This window comes from Pleurodeles waltl, chromosome 9 (genome assembly GCF_031143425.1).
Source record: "Pleurodeles waltl isolate 20211129_DDA chromosome 9, aPleWal1.hap1.20221129, whole genome shotgun sequence".
Taxonomy (NCBI): Eukaryota; Metazoa; Chordata; class Amphibia; order Caudata; family Salamandridae; genus Pleurodeles; species Pleurodeles waltl.
This window is the reverse complement of record NC_090448.1, coordinates 1,175,389,608-1,175,408,841: the sequence shown is the minus strand read 5'-3', so window position 1 is coordinate 1,175,408,841 and position 19,234 is coordinate 1,175,389,608. Positions and strand designations below refer to the sequence as shown.

General features: G+C 56.6%; 1 protein-coding gene across 3 annotated transcripts in view; it reads left to right on the top strand.

Annotated features, from left to right (window-relative positions):
- The first annotated feature begins 2,023 nt into the window (after positions 1-2,023).
- Positions 2,024-19,234, top strand: part of HEATR5A (HEAT repeat containing 5A) — a 362,218-nt gene continuing 345,007 nt past the window's right edge. The window contains exon 1 of one of the 3 annotated variants that reach the window (XM_069209087.1): positions 2,024-2,158. The gene's annotated coding sequence lies outside the window, so the exon portion shown is untranslated. Of the gene's footprint in view, positions 2,172-19,234 lie in introns of all 3 variants that reach the window. The other 2 variants (XM_069209090.1, XM_069209089.1) reach the window with 2 other exon arrangements.

Below are 19,234 nucleotides of genomic sequence, written 5' to 3'. Positions count from 1 at the left end.
TAGGGCCTCTTTTTAGGCTGAGCGCGCAAGCGCTTTGACCTGTTGTTAGTATTGTGAGCTTTTAACCACACCCACCTCACACCCATCACGTTCACTCATTTGCCTCACACCCATCACCGTTCACTTATCTGTGGGCTTGCCTTTCAAAAATCCTTTGTTATCATTGGTAAATGCTTTCCGTTTGTTTTTCTTGGGGAGGTTTTGTTACCGCCTTGCAGACTGACCCTGTTACATGGATACTTGCATGATTGCCAATATGTTTGACTGTGAGCAAACTTCTTTTTCCTTTTGTGTCTGTCTTTCGCGCTCATGCTCATAGCGGCCATGGCGCTTTGAATTGGCTCGCTTATGTGAACTGTTTTACTTTTCATTTTCAATTTATGTGGCAAGAAAGTTCAGTTAGGAATTTAGAACACCAATATCTCTAAAAGGCGCAAATGTGAGACCGATTGCGTTGCAAATACTTGTGTTAGCGCTTCAGTAGCATTTCAGACCAGTATCTGCCGCAACCTTTGTCCGTTGGGTCATGGCAGATGCCGCCATTGATGTGTCTGTTTATGGGGCTCATTCTGCTTGGGAGGCTATTGCCTTCAAGGTGTTTGTGCTTGGCTCTAAATTGGAGGATATTCCATGTATCGCTGATTAATCTTCTGATTCTGTATTTAAAACTTTTTATTACAAACCTATTGTGCATGCTTCTTCTGTTGTGATTTGTCAGCATTGAATCAGCATATTTGGAGCTTCCGGTCCTGCCACAGAATAGACTTTTTTTTAGCAATTGCAAGAAGAATTTTAGATGCTATTAAGGACATGAAGGCGGGGATTATCCCACCCTTTGGGACAGGTAAGATGTTATGATAATGTGTTTACTATCTGATAATGTATATCATGATTCTGAATTTTCTCTTTTGCCCACCCTTGGGATCCTTTCAGGGTTGTGGTTCTGAGTTCATATGTCCCATCTCTGTTTTCAGGCTCTGATCAGAAGCAAGGCTGAAACGCCTTGGAGTTCCAGTTCTCTTTTGATGCCAGGTTTCTTTTGGACTTCAGTGACTGTATGTTGAATGGATTCCTGGTCCAGTTCTTCGTTCCTGTTATTGAGTTTGATTCTGTTTAGTAGTTGAACTGCTTTTAACGCAAAGAAAGAGGCAGTCAAGATGCTGCTTCCTGGTTAAGGGAGGTGTGGTTCAAAGCCTTGTAGGAAATGTGGTTGGTCGTGTATTTTATTGTTTTTTGACTGGCTGCTATTATTTGAGTAGTAAAGAAAGAGAGCATAATCCTCTCCTGTCCTTAAAAGAATCTTGAATTATTGTTGCAATTACTAGAACATTTTCTGCTACTACACTGAACCACTGCAGATGGCTATATTTAAAGGGAGAGGATGCAGTGCAATGGCCAGAGCTGCAGCACTTGGAGCTGTGAAACCAGGTTCGAGTCTGGGCGCTGGCTCAACGACGTGTGATTCTGTGCAAATCTCTTAATCTCCCGGTACCTACCAAAAATGAATGGTCGTGTGTAATGTAACTGGTGCTCGTGTAAAGCGCTCCAATACCTTCAGGTCCAGTTCCCGCTATTAAAAAAAATACTGCAAACTCTTGGGCATTATAGCGCTTCGAACCCTTTACGAGGCACTAAAGCGCATTAGCTCGATACAAATACAGGAAGGTGGCAGCTGTGAAGTTCTAAATAATGACTAAGAAACACAAGCGCACTCCAGAGGCCACAGTCCCCTCCCTCCCACGCCAGGCGGGCTGGGGCCGCCACCTTCCACCGCGGCCCTCGGGCTGAGACTAGCTCATGACACCGAGCGGCTTCCTCCGGGCACGTCACCACCAATCAGGGCGGAGGAGCAGGGGAACGCGCACCCCATTGGTGGAGGGAGGGCGTGGACTGAATGAAAGACCTTGAGTGACTGGATTGGCTGCCAGAGTTTCTCTCAAGTTGCTCATTGGCTGCCGTGGTTCGGCGACTGCACGGTGGCTTGTAATTGGCTGCGGGGTCAGTGGGCGTCCCCGTGCCCCTGGCACAGAATTTGCCCGTTACAAGAGTCCGCCTGCTTGGGAGGGCTGTCCCCGGACTCTGGCCTGGGTGTCCGCCCCTGTCAGCGTGCGGACGTCCGGCCCGAGGCCTCCGGAGGAGCCCAGGAACCCGCTGGAAGGTGAGCAGTGCGAGTGAGTAGATGGACTCCGATACCGCAGCTTTGGCGGTACTTCCCGCTGCCGGGAGCCACCCGGGGGCGGCGAGTGACAGGCGGACCCGGCCCCGGCCCCAAACACGGGGTGCACTTAGCGCTGGGGTCCCTCCGCGGGGCCGGGGCTGTCTGCTCTGTAACTGTCACACTGCCATGGGTACGCTCTGGTCTCCGCCCCCTTCCCCGGGCTGTGGGGCCCTGTGGGTGACTGCTACCCCCCCCCCCCCCAGCTGTGGGGCCCTGTGGGTGACTGCTACCCCCCCCTAGCTGTGGGGCCCTGTGGGTGACTGCTACCCCCCCCCCCCCAGCTGTGGGGCCCTGTGGGTGACTGCTACCCCCCCCTAGCTGTGGGGCCCTGTGGGTGACTGCTACCCCCCCCCCAGCTGTGGGGCCCTGTGGGTGACTGCTACCCCCCCCCAGCTGTGGGGCCCTGTGGGTGACTGCTACCCCCCCCCCAGCTGTGGGGCCCTGTGGGTGACTGCTTCCCCCCCCCCCAGCTGTGGGGCCCTGTGGGTGACTGCTTCCCCCTGTGGGTGACTGCTTCCCCCCCCCAGCTGTGGGGCCCTGTGGGTGACTGCTTCCCCCCCCCCAGCTGTGGGGCCCTGTGGGTGACTGCTACCCCCCCCCCCCCAGCTGTGGGGCCCTGTGGGTGACTGCTACCCCCCCCCCCCCCAGCTGTGGGGCCCTGTGGGTGACTGCTACCCCCCCCCCCCCCCAGCTGTGGGGCCCTGTGGGTGACTGCTACCCCCCCCCCAGCTGTGGGGCCCTGTGGGTGACTGCTACCCCCCCCCCAGCTGTGGGGCCCTGTGGGTGACTGCTTCCCCCCCCCAGCTGTGGGGCCCTGTGGGTGACTGCTTCCCCCCCCCAGCTGTGGGGCCCTGTGGGTGACTGCTACCCCCCCCCAGCTGTGGGGCCCTGTGGGTGACTGCTTCCCCCCCCAGCTGTGGGGCCCTGTGGGTGACTGCTTCCCCCCCCCAGCTGTGGGGCCCTGTGGGTGACTGCTTCCCCCCCCCAGCTGTGGGGCCCTGTGGGTGACTGCTACCCCCCCCCAGCTGTGGGGCCCTGTGGGTGACTGCTTCCCCCCCCCAGCTGTGGGGCCCTGTGGGTGACTGCTTCCCCCCCCCAGCTGTGGGGCCCTGTGGGTGACTGCTACCCCCCCCCAGCTGTGGGGCCCTGTGGGTGACTGCTTCCCCCCCCAGCTGTGGGCCCTGTGGGTGACTGCTACCCCCCCTAGCTGTGGGGCCCTGTGGGTGACTGCTTCCCCCCCCAGCTGTGGGGCCCTGTGGGTGACTGCTTCCCCCCCCCAGCTGTGGGGCCCTGTGGGTGACTGCTACCCCCCCTAGCTGTGGGACCCTGTGGGTGACTGCTACCCCCCTCCCCAGCTGTGGGGCCCTGTGGGTGACTGCTTCCCCCCCCCAGCTGTGGGCCCTGTGGGTGACTGCTACCCCCCCCCCAGCTGTGGGGCCCTGTGGGTGACTGCTACCCCCCCCCCCCAGCTGTGGGGCCCTGTGGGTGACTGCTACCCCCCCCCCCAGCTGTGGGGCCCTGTGGGTGACTGCTACCCCCCCCCAGCTGTGGGGCCCTGTGGGTGACTGCTACCCCCCTCCCCAGCTGTGGGGCCCTGTGGGTGACTGCTTCCCCCCCCCAGCTGTGGGCCCTGTGGGTGACTGCTACCCCCCCCCCCAGCTGTGGGGCCCTGTGGGTGACTGCTACCCCCCCCCCAGCTGTGGGGCCCTGTGGGTGACTGCTACCCCCCCCCCCAGCTGTGGGGCCCTGTGGGTGACTGCTACCCCCCCCCCCAGCTGTGGGGCCCTGTGGGTGACTGCTACCCCCCCCCCAGCTGTGGGGCCCTGTGGGTGACTGCTACCCCCCCCCCCCAGCTGTGGGGCCCTGTGGGTGACTGCTACCCCCCCCCCAGCTGTGGGGCCCTGTGGGTGACTGCTACCCCCCCCCCAGCTGTGGGGCCCTGTGGGTGACTGCTACCCCCCCCCAGCTGTGGGGCCCTGTGGGTGACTGCTACCCCCCCCAGCTGTGGGGCCCTGTGGGTGACTGCTACCCCCCCTAGCTGTGGGACCCTGTGGGTGACTGCTACCCCCCCCCTAGCTGTGGGGCCCTGTGGGTGACTGCTACCCCCCCCCTAGCTGTGGGGCCCTGTGGGTGACTGCTACCCCCCCCTAGCTGTGGGGCCCTGTGGGTGACTGCTACCCCCCCAGCTGGGGGGCCCTGTGGGTGACTGCTACCCCCCCAGCTGGGGGGCCCTGTGGGTGACTGCTACCCCCCCAGCTGGGGGGCCCTGTGGGTGACTGCTACCCCCCCCCAGCTGTGGGGCCCTGTGGGTGACCGCTACCCCCCCAGCTGTGGGGCCCTGTGGGTGACCGCTACCCCCCCAGCTGTGGGGCCCTGTGGGTGACTGCTTCCCCCCCCCCCCCAGCTGTGGGGCCCTGTGGGTGACTGCTACCCCCCCCCCCCAGCTGTGGGGCCCTGTGGGTGACTGCTACCCCCCCCCCCTAGCTGTGGGGCCCTGTGGGTGACTGCTTCCCCCCCCAGCTGTGGGACCCTGTGGGTGACTGCTACCCCCCCAGCTGTGGGACCCTGTGGGTGACTGCTACCCCCCCAGCTGTGGGGCCCTGTGGGTGACTGCTACCCATACCCCCCCAGCTGTGGGGCCCTGTGGGTGACTGCTACCCATACCCCCCCAGCTGTGGGGCCCTGTGGGTGACTGCTACCCATACCCCCCCAGCTGTGGGGCCCTGTGGGTGACTGCTACCCATACCCCCCCAGCTGTGGGGCCCTGTGGGTGACTGCTACCCCCCCCAGCTGTGGGGCCCTGTGGGTGACTGCTACCCCCCCCAGCTGTGGGCCCTGTGGGTGACTGCTACCCCCCCCAGCTGTGGGCCCTGTGGGTGACTGCTACCCCCCCCAGCTGTGGGCCCTGTGGGTGACTGCTACCCATACCCCCCCCAGCTGTGGGGCCCTGTGGGTGACTGCTACCCCCCCCAAGCGGGGGCCCTGTGGGTGACTGCTACCCATACCCCCCCAGCTGGGGGCCCTGTGGGTGACTGCTACCCCCCCCAGCTGTGGGGCCCTGTGGGTGACTGCTACCCCCCCCCCCAGCTGTGGGGCCCTGTGGGTGACTGCTACCCCCCCCCCCTAGCTGTGGGGCCCTGTGGGTGACTGCTTCCCCCCCCAGCTGTGGGGCCCTGTGGGTGACTGCTTCCCCCCCCAGCTGTGGGACCCTGTGGGTGACTGCTACCCCCCCAGCTGTGGGGCCCTGTGGGTGACTGCTACCCATACCCCCCCAGCTGTGGGGCCCTGTGGGTGACTGCTTCCCCCCCCAGCTGTGGGACCCTGTGGGTGACTGCTACCCCCCCAGCTGTGGGACCCTGTGGGTGACTGCTACCCCCCCAGCTGTGGGACCCTGTGGGTGACTGCTACCCCCCCAGCTGTGGGACCCTGTGGGTGACTGCTACCCCCCCAGCTGTGGGGCCCTGTGGGTGACTGCTACCCATACCCCCCCAGCTGTGGGGCCCTGTGGGTGACTGCTACCCATACCCCCCCAGCTGTGGGGCCCTGTGGGTGACTGCTACCCCCCCCAGCTGTGGGCCCTGTGGGTGACTGCTACCCCCCCCAGCTGTGGGCCCTGTGGGTGACTGCTACCCATACCCCCCCCAGCTGTGGGGCCCTGTGGGTGACTGCTACCCCCCCAGCTGGGGGCCCTGTGGGTGACTGCTACCCATACCCCCCCAGCTGGGGGCCCTGTGGGTGACTGCTACCCCCCCCAGCTGTGGGGCCCTGTGGGTGACTGCTACCCCCCCCCCCAGCTGTGGGGCCCTGTGGGTGACTGCTACCCCCCCCCCCTAGCTGTGGGGCCCTGTGGGTGACTGCTTCCCCCCCCAGCTGTGGGGCCCTGTGGGTGACTGCTTCCCCCCCCAGCTGTGGGACCCTGTGGGTGACTGCTACCCCCCCAGCTGTGGGGCCCTGTGGGTGACTGCTACCCATACCCCCCCAGCTGTGGGGCCCTGTGGGTGACTGCTTCCCCCCCCAGCTGTGGGACCCTGTGGGTGACTGCTACCCCCCCAGCTGTGGGACCCTGTGGGTGACTGCTACCCCCCCAGCTGTGGGACCCTGTGGGTGACTGCTACCCCCCCAGCTGTGGGACCCTGTGGGTGACTGCTACCCCCCCAGCTGTGGGGCCCTGTGGGTGACTGCTACCCATACCCCCCCAGCTGTGGGGCCCTGTGGGTGACTGCTACCCATACCCCCCCAGCTGTGGGGCCCTGTGGGTGACTGCTACCCCCCCCAGCTGTGGGCCCTGTGGGTGACTGCTACCCCCCCCAGCTGTGGGCCCTGTGGGTGACTGCTACCCATACCCCCCCCAGCTGTGGGGCCCTGTGGGTGACTGCTACCCCCCCAGCTGGGGGCCCTGTGGGTGACTGCTACCCATACCCCCCCAGCTGGGGGCCCTGTGGGTGACTGCTACCCATACCCCCCCAGCTGTGGGGCCCTGTGGGTGACTGCTACCCCCCCCCCAGCTGTGGGGCCCTGTGGGTGACTGCTACCCCCCCCTAGCTGTGGGGCCCTGTGGGTGACTGCTTCCCCCCCCAGCTGTGGGACCCTGTGGGTGACTGCTACCCCCCCAGCTGTGGGACCCTGTGGGTGACTGCTACCCCCCCAGCTGTGGGGCCCTGTGGGTGACTGCTACCCATACCCCCCCAGCTGTGGGGCCCTGTGGGTGACTGCTACCCCGCCAGCTGTGGGGCCCTGTGGGTGACTGCTACCCCGCCAGCTGTGGGGCCCTGTGGGTGACTGTTACCCATACCCCCCCAGCTGTTGGGCCCTGTGGGTGACTGTTACCCATACCCCCCCAGCTGTGGGGCCCTGTGGGTGACTGCTACCCCCCCCCAGCTGTGGGGCCCTGTGGGTGACTGCTACCCCCCCCAGCTGTGGGCCCTGTGGGTGACTGCTACCCATACCCCCCCCCCCCCCCAGCTGTGGGGCCCTGTGGGTGACTGCTACCCCCCCCCCCAGCTGTGGGGCCCTGTGGGTGACTGCTACCCCCCCCCCCTAGCTGTGGGGCCCTGTGGGTGACTGCTTCCCCCCCCAGCTGTGGGACCCTGTGGGTGACTGCTACCCCCCCAGCTGTGGGACCCTGTGGGTGACTGCTACCCCCCCAGCTGTGGGGCCCTGTGGGTGACTGCTACCCATACCCCCCCAGCTGTGGGGCCCTGTGGGTGACTGCTTCCCCCCCCAGCTGTGGGACCCTGTGGGTGACTGCTACCCCCCCAGCTGTGGGACCCTGTGGGTGACTGCTACCCCCCCAGCTGTGGGACCCTGTGGGTGACTGCTACCCCCCCAGCTGTGGGGCCCTGTGGGTGACTGCTACCCATACCCCCCCAGCTGTGGGGCCCTGTGGGTGACTGCTACCCATACCCCCCCAGCTGTGGGGCCCTGTGGGTGACTGCTACCCATACCCCCCCAGCTGTGGGCCCTGTGGGTGACTGCTACCCCCCCCAGCTGTGGGCCCTGTGGGTGACTGCTACCCATACCCCCCCCAGCTGTGGGGCCCTGTGGGTGACTGCTACCCCCCCCAGCTGGGGGCCCTGTGGGTGACTGCTACCCATACCCCCCCAGCTGGGGGCCCTGTGGGTGACTGCTACCCCCCCCAGCTGTGGGGCCCTGTGGGTGACTGCTACCCCCCCCCCCAGCTGTGGGGCCCTGTGGGTGACTGCTACCCCCCCCCCTAGCTGTGGGGCCCTGTGGGTGACTGCTTCCCCCCCTAGCTGTGGGGCCCTGTGGGTGACTGCTTCCCCCCCCAGCTGTGGGACCCTGTGGGTGACTGCTACCCCCCCAGCTGTGGGACCCTGTGGGTGACTGCTACCCCCCCAGCTGTGGGACCCTGTGGGTGACTGCTACCCCCCCAGCTGTGGGGCCCTGTGGGTGACTGCTACCCATACCCCCCCAGCTGTGGGGCCCTGTGGGTGACTGCTACCCCGCCAGCTGTGGGGCCCTGTGGGTGACTGCTACCCCGCCAGCTGTGGGGCCCTGTGGGTGACTGTTACCCATACCCCCCCAGCTGTTGGGCCCTGTGGGTGACTGTTACCCATACCCCCCCAGCTGTGGGGCCCTGTGGGTGACTGCTACCCCCCCCAGCTGTGGGGCCCTGTGGGTGACTGCTACCCCCCCCCAGCTGTGGGCCCTGTGGGTGACTGCTACCCATACCCCCCCCCCCCCCAGCTGTGGGGCCCTGTGGGTGACTGCTACCCCCCCAGCTGTGGGGCCCTGTGGGTGACTGCTACCCCCCCAGCTGGGGGCCCTGTGGGTGACTGCTACCCCCCCAGCTGGGGGCCCTGTGGGTGACTGCTACCCCCCCCAGCTGGGGGCCCTGTGGGTGACTGCTACCCCCCCCAGCTGGGGGCCCTGTGGGTGACTGCTACCCCCCCCAGCTGTGGGGCCCTGTGGGTGACTGCTACCCCCCCCAGCTGTGGGGCCCTGTGGGTGACTGCTACCCCCCCCCCAGCTGTGGGGCCCTGTGGGTGACTGCTACCCCCCCCCCAGCTGTGGGGCCCTGTGGGTGACTGCTACCCCCCCCCCAGCTGTGGGGGCCTTGTGGGTGACTGCTACCCCCCTCAGCTGTGGGGGCCTTGTGGGTGACTGCTACCCCCCCCAGCTGTGGGGCCCTGTGGGTGACTGCTACCCCCCCCCCAGCTGTGGGGCCCTGTGGGTGACTGCTGCCCCCCCAGCTGGGGGGCCCTGTGGGTGACTGCTACCCATACCCCCCCCAGCTGTGGTGCCCTGTGGGTGACTGCTACCCATACCCCCCCCAGCTGTGGTGCCCTGTGGGTGACTGCTACCCATACCCCCCCAGCTGGGGGGCCCTGTGGGTGACTGCTACCCATACCCCCCAGCTGTGGGGCCCTGTGGGTGACTGCTACCCCCCCCAGCTGTGGGGCCCTGTGGGTGACTGCTACCCCCCCCAGCTGTGGGGCCCTGTGGGTGACTGCTACCTCCCCCAGCTGTGGGGCCCTGTGGGTGACTGCTACCCATAACCCCCCCCAGCTGGGGGCCCTGTGGGTGACTGCTACCCCCCCCCAGCTGGGGGCCCTGTGGGTGACTGCTACCCCCCCCCCAGCTGTGGGGCCCTGTGGGTGACTGCTACCCATACCCCCCCCAGCTGTGGGGCCCTGTGGGTGACTGCTACCCATACCCCCCCCAGCTGTGGGGCCCTGTGGGTGACTGCTACCCCCCCAGCTGTGGGGCCCTGTGGGTGACTGCTACCCCCCCAGCTGTGGGGCCCTGTGGGTGACTGCTACCCCCCCAGCTGTGGGGCCCTGTGGGTGACTGCTACCCCCCCCCAGCTGTGGGGCCCTGTGGGTGACTGCTACCCCCCCCCCCCCCCAGCTGTGGGGCCCTGTGGGTGACTGCTACCCCCCCCCCCCCCCAGCTGTGGGGCCCTGTGGGTGACTGCTACCCCCCCCCCCCCAGCTGTGGGGCCCTGTGGGTGACTGCTACCCCCCCCCCCCCAGCTGTGGGGCCCTGTGGGTGACTGCTACCCCCCCCCCCCAGCTGTGGGGCCCTGTGGGTGACTGCTACCCCCCCCCCCCCCCCAGCTGTGGGGCCCTGTGGGTGACTGCTACCCCCCCCCCAGCTGTGGGGCCCTGTGGGTGACTGCTACCCCCCCCAGCTGTGATGCCCCCCAGCTGTGGGGCCCTGTGGGTGACTACTACCCCCCCCAGCTGTGGGGCCCTGTGGGTGACTGCTACCCCGCCAGCTGTGGTGCCCCCCAGCTGTGGGGCCCTGTGGGTGACTGCTACCCATACCCCCCCAGCTGTGGGGCCCTGTGGGTGACTGCTTCCCCGCCAGCTGTGGGCCCCCCCAGCTGTGGGGCCCTGTGGGTGACTGCTTCCCCGCCAGCTGTGGGCCCCCCCAGCTGTGGGGCCCTGTGGGTGACTGCTACCCCCCCAGCTGTGGGGCCCTGTGGGTGACTGCTACCCCCCCAGCTGTGGGGCCCTGTGGGTGACTGCTACCCCCCCAGCTGTGGGGCCCTGTGGGTGACTGCTACCCCCCCAGCTGTGGGGCCTTGTGGGTGACTGCATTGCATTTGTGCTGCTCGCCACTGATTGTAATCCCCCCCGCTTTCAGCAGTGCCTTGGCTCTCAGGCCCACCCTCCGCCCCCGGGGCGCGCAGGCCTTGCTGGGGCCCCTCGCAGTGGGCCCAGTGACGGGGCTCACCTCACTGAGCCATCCTGTGGCCCCATCTGCATGTCTGGAACTCAGAGGCCCAGGGTCACACATGTAACGTGCGCATGCACCGAGCCCCCCCTTCCAGGGGCTGTGTTTGTGAAGGCTGCACCCCTGGTCCGACACTGTTTGATGAAGGGCAGCATGGCCCTGCACGGCCACTCAGTGTCCTGCTCCCTCTGAGGGACACGTGAGGCTCTTGGCACTGACCAGAGGAGACAGTTATGTGAAGTTCTCACCTTGTGTTTAGCTCCTTTGTTCACATTTCCTTAACAGCTCCCCCTTTCATGCAGTTTTAGGGTCTCCATCCGTGGTGTGTGTGGTTGGTGCAGATCTACTGTCTCTGGTTTACTGGTGGTTTGTGTTGGTTTTTCTGAGAATGAAGTATGATCCCTGCAGATATATCTCTGTGCAGTGCTCTATCTCAATTCATCCCCGTGTTGAAATAAGTGATCATTTTATAAAGCGCACGCACATTGTGAAAAATACCAGTAGGCTGTTTTGAAGAGTAAAGCCCCTTTGGCAGCTCATTTGCTGTGGGAATGGGTCTTCTGTGTGGAAAAAAACTACGTGGAAATGTGTAATGAGAAGTTTCGTATGATACGAAATTTGGAAAATTGCAAACTTCTCATGCACAATTAATTTTGCGCAGACCTAGTTCTTAGCAGCATGTGGTGGGGTGCACGGAGAGTGCTGCTGAGTTTCCATTTTGTTTTGCCAATAAAATAATATACCACTGGTGCCTTGTGCACATGATGGTGCCAGAGTCTGTCTAGCATGTGTGTTTTCTTGCAGAAATTCTAATTCTAATTTCTAAAGGTGTTGGAAGTGTTACATGTAAGACATTGTTGGGTGTCAAATGGTATCACTTTGTTGGTTGCAAAAAGAATCGGGATTTATGTGTTAATGTCGAGTGGTAGTATGTATTCTGAGTTGTACAAACAGTGTATATACGCTACTTGCCCACAAAAATTGACTGTTGGATGCATGCCCGAGATGAACAATTTGCATGTGGGGTTTAAATACCCAGCCGGCTGCAAAAGGGAGATTGTGCATCAACCGATTCCTGAACAAAGTGAACAAGTAATTTCACCCGTCATACATAACTCCACGACCTAGCAAAACAGACAATAGTCTCCTTGATCTCTTCTGTCTCTCCTTGCACCTTTCGATTTTCTCCTGCTAATTCTCACCCCTTGCAAGTGACGTGCCTAATCTAAAACACACCTTTTCCCTCTCCGTCCTGATCCAAACAGATCACCAATCGCATAAATTCTCATACCTTCCTGAACTTTCCAAGACTGCAATGAAGACCTTCAAACACAAACTCCCAGAAACATCCCCTAACACCTTTTATCACTGACAAATACACTTAAAACTAACATCCTTTTCTCCTCTGACACTCTGTTCTGGTTTAACACGATCACTTCCTCCTTTTCAGGCTCCTGCACATCAAAGTCCTTCGCAGCAAGAACCAGCCACATATCCCCTGTATCTTCAAACACAATCATGTCTCTTACCGACAAGCTAGTTCTCAGTACGCATGTGCAATCTACACCCAGATTCTCAAATCCCACATTCTCAAATAACTTTTTCATCTGATTCGAAAATCTCCCCATTGGGCCTCGCAACGACAGCAAATGTATATCGACCCCCTTCATAAGAATTCCATCTACCTAGGGGTTCTACACTAGATTCTGCACTGTCATATAACCTCATCACCACAAACTGGCTACTACACTGATTGTCATTCTCCACAACCTCCCAGCCTCTTATGATTCCATCCCACATCCTTCAGGGACCCCATAACTAGGCTAGCCTACAGTTCACTTCACCTCTGTCTCCCTCCCCCGCCATCCCTCACTTTCCCAGCACCCTTTAACACACTTCTAAACTTTACAGTCTCACTCACATGCAAACCATGCTGGCAAGCAACCTTATTTACTCTCACTAATACCTTCCTTATGCTTTTTAACACGTAATTACCAGACCGCGCCAGAGACATTCTCCCCCATTCCAGCAACTCCAAGATGAACACCATTCTTTGGGATTTCCGCCATCTTTCCTCAGAAGGGAAACGGATCCGCTCAGCTCTCTCATCTAGTCGTGTCTCAATACCTTTCTAACTCTGCCCTTCCACGCAGCACCTTTCCCAGGAACAAGGAACCGAGACCCAACACAAGACATCTGGTAAGAGGACATAGGAGCTCTCATAAGAGGATACAAAACCAACCGTGTACAGGGCTGCAGCCAAAGAACCCTTAACGTATCTAGTCAGAGGAGTAATCGACAGCCAAGCCTCCATTTTCTGTGCACAGCCCTCACTCAGCTGCCTTCTCCACAAGTGTAGATCAGCAGCAACACATAGATTTGAAATATCAGACCTTATTACGGCAAGGAACCATGACTTCTTATTACTCACCGAAACATGGCTCCCCGAAGGTTTCAACCGGTACCAGCTCTCCAAGTTCTGCCTAGCTTCTCCATCATTCACCTGGGCAGGATCGAGAAAATTGGAAATGATGTGTCAATCTTTCACACACCTTGCATCGAATGCATACCAACTAAAAGTATCAATTTCCACGTTTCTCAATGGACATTTAATCGACATACCGATCAAAATTTCATCTAATCAACCACCCTCCCACAGACAGTCTCTTTCATAGAAAAGATAATCAAACTCATCCTTGAGAAACAGCCTCAAAAGACATCTCCGTCTGAGACTGACTCTCAGCTGAACACCTTCCTAAGCATTAACAACCACTCCCAAATCTCCATCACTTACTCATGTGAAAGACGCAGAAGTAGACCTTGTGATTACAAGGGCCAAAATTAAACCACCAATTTTAGTAGACCGCTTCTACCACTACCTAATTCAACTTTCTCTCTTTTTCTTCCTCCAAAATGATCTCTAATTCGCGATCTCAACACTCCAAAGAATAGGCCAGAGATTTCTCAAATACCAACTCACTAGACCTACACACACCACGTAACCACATCCGTGCCTACCAGCCCCTCCTCACGAAGGGTAGAAAACATGAGCAGTCTTTATTCCGTTGTGTAAAACTCTATACTTTGTAACGTTCTCTGGCACCCTTTAGGAGGGCGAGTACGTGCTATACAAAAACCCTCAATAAATAAACTCATAATTTTGTTTGAAATATCTGACCATCTCTCACCTGGATTTTTACTCCATCTGCTTATTTTAAATGCAAACCTGAAGTTGGCTATTGATTCACTGCCACAAGAATCCTCTTACAACTTTCACGAGTGGTGCAATGTGAAAAAGTAATCAAATTGCACTTCCTGAACTTGGAATTGGGAGTGTAGTTCTCATGAAGTACTTTAGGTGGTGTACAAAACTAGGAACTAAAATGACTAACAGCTCCTGTCTGATCTACAGTACCGAAAAGCCCCCTGACATTTGCATGGTGGTTTGTTAGGGATGTTGTGCTTGTGAACACGGTTCCATAGGCAGCAGGTGTGATGGTTGGAGGTCCATAGAACCATGTTGGATCCTTGGGGAACTCCTGTCTTGGGTTATTTCAGTGTTGCAGTGCAACGTGTTGGGGTCATGGGGAGCTTGTGGCTCCGGGCACCTCCACGCCCAGACAATGTGTGTTGGGGATGTATAGGTATTCATGCATATGTTTGAGGTCTGTCAAACATTTACCCCAAGACGCTGTACACTGACATTTTGGGGAGATTCTACACAGTGATGCCTTGTGGACTGCGCACATCAAACTTAGATACAGTTTGATTAGTTTTTTGTTGTTTCCTATAATATTTCAATTCTTCCTTGGAGGGACCCTTGACTGTTCAAGCTGGCTTGTCTCTCAAGCGATCCTTCTTGTGTGGGAGACACTCAGCTGCTTTTTAGTTAATCAATTTTTTGAGATCCCTTCAAATTGGAAATGCGTTATTGCTTGATTGCACTAATTTTGTGGATCTTCCCCTTTTTTATTGGTTGCTCATTTATTTGAGTCTTTGAATTGGTTAACTATGCTCATAAATTCTTTTGATTTCAGTTTGTTTCACTTTGAGTACTTTCAAAGCTTGCGTTCCCCTCTTGTGCATTCACATTCCTTTAACAATACTTAGTGGTAATATCTGTTAGGCTAAACACTTACATTTTTCTCCACCAGTGGTCTTTAATTTAATCTGCCATACTGTGACAGCTGTTTGTTAGAAATCATCTGCTAAGGCCCTGGTTACGAGTGATGGTATTTCATCAAGACCAGTATCTCGTCCTGGAATTCTGCCGCTTGCCATTATGAATTGTCCTCTCTCTCTGATAGTCGCAGGCCTGGAGACTCTGAGCCCAGCTTCAGCAGGTGCATATATGCAGTTAGTGAAGCTGCTGCAGAGACAGGGATGATGGACAGGAGCACATCACCAAAAACTACAAAACTCGTATTCTAGCCGCAAGGCAGAAGAATACTCCTCCATGACCACACCTCATCCCAGTCTTCCAGCAGTACCAGCTCCACATCCTTTCTCAGTTAGTACTGTGTCCAGATGATCAGAACCTCCCCTCTTCCTCCTCAGAAGATGTGCTTCTAAGGGTCTACTCTTCAATCCTGTACGGATCTTACTCGAGACGTAATATTGGTCATGAAATGCCATAGTCGCCTTTGCAGAACTGGTTGTTGCCCCAGCTTGTTCAACCTGTTTTCCCCACTGATCACTCCTCACTGCCAGAATGATAGTCGATCAAAAATATTACTGTAGGTCACTTAAAAGTAGTATAACTAAAAATACGCTGATAGGAATAATAATTATTAATTCAAGGAACGGCAGCCACCTGAGAATCTCAGAAGCCAAAAAAAACATAGTTAAAGCCGTCATAGTCCAAATTTAAAGCATTTGGAACATCCAGCAGTTGTTAGATGCTTAGGTGATTATAGGTGGATCGATAATCAATTATCTGCTCGCCTATCATCCCGTTACCCTTACATCTGATCCCGTGACAAAAATCAGTCACTGCTGCCTTGGACTGATTAACTTGGAGAATGTTTTTCACTTTGTAGTAGTTTGCACCACTGAGTGTTTCATGCATTCCTATCTGTTTGCATTCTGCTAAAATGTTGGTGTTCCACATGCTGTGGAATATTACAAAGACCACTGCCAAGTTCCTGTGGGAAGGAATGGCCCTTCAATAGCTCACCCCATGTCCGATATACATAAACTGAATAGCAGGGGTGCCAACACCCACCACTGCTTCAGCCCCCTCTTACTTCCGATATTGTCACAAATGTATGTATTCTGGGCTAATTTAATTTGCACCCATTTATTGGAATACAAAACAGCAATTGCATTTAAAAGGCTGCTTGGAATACCTCACTGTCCACTAGTCTATAAAATAGTTGGACTGATCTTGAGGTGGGGTCATTGTCGTAAATTCAAAATGGCCTTATTCTACACAGCCCCTTCTACACCTCAGTCTCAGACTCTCCCTAAACTGCAGCTTTTACCTGTAACTGTGCCTCAACAGAGTTCCCTATAATCGTCAACCTTACAAAGCTCCCATCTTTCTAAAGTTCTCCAACTCTTGCGACTTCTGGATCACCTCAGCTGACCAATTTCTTATTCTTGGGAATTTTATTATATGACTGACTCGCCCACCTCAAAAGTAATGTTTGTCACTCGCACAAGCTTTCTATTCTGACATTTATCTCATCCCTTAAGAAATGCTAACAATAGTACTAATGCGTTTGGCATTGCTAAGCAGTCTGCATGATTATGGCATTCTAATGGCTGTCACTTATTTTCTGATGCCCCAGCAGTAAATGATGTCAGTGGACAAAAGCGACCTCATCCCTGCTCTTCAACTGCCTCAGATGGGTCTCCAGAGACCCACGTGAAGGGGTTTAAAGACAGCCGCCTTCCTGCTGCCGCCTCACCAGGTCTCCACAGGCCCATTGAGCCAGTGGAATGATGGAGTGATCCACAGTTTTACTACCACTGAGTGAAGCAATGAAGGGCAGATGGCTATGTGGCGCCTCCAGCAGTCACCTCTCTGCCGCTTGAGAATCAGTGCTTACCCACAGGACAGCAGAGCCCTTCCATCTTCAGTAGCTGATCATTTCAAAAGCTCATCTAATACCAAGAGCGACCAGTTTCAGAGTTCTGGTAACCCACCCATGCTGGGAAAAACTCTTCCCTTGGCTTTGGAATACACATGCCGGGAAGAGCTAATCTGGCATAGGAACGGTGACTTGTTCACTGAAGGGCACATGATGCTACCGTGGTTGGAGCAGTATTGTAGAAACCCCCTGGTGTGGCATAGTCAGTCAGTGCACCACAAGCCTGTATTAGAGATGCAGATAAGGACTTATGGCTGATTTAGGCGATGGAAACAAACAGCCGATCCTTGGCATATGATATATGAAGCAAACAAGTGTGACAACCCATACACAGTCCTGCAGTAGTTCGAAAGGCATAGATGCACGCACCATCACTCGTACTCCGGCATAGATGCACGCGCCATCACTCGTACTCCATAGAATACTAGAATGTCTTTTCCGCAAGCCCTTGGGTAGCCATCTGTGGATAGAACCTTGAACTGGCAGATGGTTCCAGGAGGCAGGGAAAGAAAGAGTGCACTGCTTTCTTTGTGTGGAGAGAATGATGCTCATTACAATGTAGAAAACCAATTAACCATTGAATTCATGAGTGTAGGCAGTTTGGTTGTACTTTTAAGCTGACTCAAGGCGCCCACTGCCACTCAGTGATCACTTCACTCAGTCATGCCAACATGGTGTAAGAAGCCCTTTTTAACTAATGCAGTTGTCTCCAGCATTTGCAGAAAGTGATCTCGAGGGCAGTCGAAATTATCCATGTCCTGCGTAGGCTACCATAGTGCTCTGTCACTACTACAGCTCAGCTTGAGACCGCCTTGAGGTAGGATGTTGCCGTTCAGACTACTTTGAACTCTTGAGGACATTAGGACCATAGAGGACTGCTCATGAGCAGACAAGTGATCTAGACAGGTTCGTGCTGCTAACCAGATGGTGGGCCGGCTGAGGTTGCAGCATAGACCTGAAGAGGCCTAAGACGCACAAAGGAGGATGGATTGCAGTAATCACTTTATTGGTGAGGCTACACCTGGCATGGATTTTTTTTATTTATTTATTCACATGAATGGTAAGTGTCCAGAGCATTTCTTCGCGAACTGCCTTGCATCATCTGCAGGACCACATGCATGTGGGTCGCCCATTAGGCGAGGAGCTATAAGAAAAACCCTGTCCTTCCTGGGTATCTGTACCATTTTACATGTTTTGATGCAGCAGCAGGGCTAGCTGAAGGACCCTCAGATGTTATGAGGTGCTTGTTGAGATGTGAATCCTGGATCCAATGAACCACCTATCTAAGTGAGGAGTGGGACCAGGGACCAACGCTTGGGATGGTCTGAATTCTTGGACAGTCCCTAATAAGCACTTTGTAACAGACAGGGATGATGTAAAGCCCAATGCCAGCTAGTCTTTGGGCTTTTCATCCTGCTTTTGGGATGCTTCAGCCCTCTGAGTTCAAGTTCAGTGCTTCCCCTTGCACAGACTCCTGGGCAGAAAGAAACTCCTTCTGGGGATGGATTTTACCAAAAAAAAGATGAGTAAGTGAAAACTGGACTGATCATGCAGCATTCTAATGAATATTTGCAGTAGCGCGCTCATGCAGTATGTCTCTGCAGTATGCATATGGAATTCTTAAACCCTGCGGCACCTTTGTTATAAGTAGGAACACGCCCTTGGGCAGACTCTCCATCCGTGGTCCTTATCTTCCCCTGCTTCAGCATGTTTGCGGTGTGAGTGGTTAGAGTCCTTGTGAATAATTGCTCTTAAACATTTCCAGTATGTTTCAGTAATTCTCTTTTCTTAAGGCAGCCGCGCCATCCTTTGGGAGGCTCCATTGATCTCTCCGCACTGCCTTGCTCAATGCATCTTGTTCAGACAGCGTTGTGCTGCCAGCATTGATTTTCCCATCATGCTACAAGCTCTGGAGTAATACGAGTTAATCAAACTTTTATAACTCTGTGGGTCGACTGGTTAAAGTTGTTAATAAACACAGTGTAACTGTTTTCTGTTGGCAGCGGTGCCCTCTGTGTAGATTCCCTTGCTTGTGCCCTGCAGTCGCATCGATGTTGCAGAGAGATGGTTTGCTGGAGCTGTGGTTCTCTGCAGTCCTGTAGAGCTGTCAACCTCCCCTATTGCTCACAATGCTCATGAATTGGGCTTTGAGCCCTACTCTTCAACCGCTGGCTTTTTTTTTTTTTTTTTTTTTTTTTTTTTTAACTAGCCCCTTTCAACCATTGGCTTGAGAGTTTGTCATTTATGTTTTGGCTTAAACCGGGGGAGTATGCATCTCTCACCTAATATTATTGGGCGTTAGATCGCACCCTTCCACCTAAGCTCGTGTGTTTACATTGAGGTGCACGAGGGATTACTCAACAACAGTAGCCCTTTCTGTCCACTCCTGCTGGCTCCCTGCCTTCTGCCACACTCTAACATGCTAAAATTGCACGTGTTCACACATTAAGCTCAGACATGTTGGCTTTCCCAGTGCTTGTGGATGTGTTGACGTAGACCCTTGATGATTCACTTGAGGAATCATTTGCTTGAGCGGGTATCCTCCGATGTCTATTTTGCCTCTTCTAGTTCACAGGCGTGCATCTCACTGCAAGGGTCTATGCATTCTCTGGTCTTTGCTAGTGTCCCCTTTCCACAGCTGCAGACACTGGACGTGGTCACGTGCATGCTTTGTCTTTAGGCTTCATCTCACTTTATTTCAGTCCCATTTCCCGCTAAT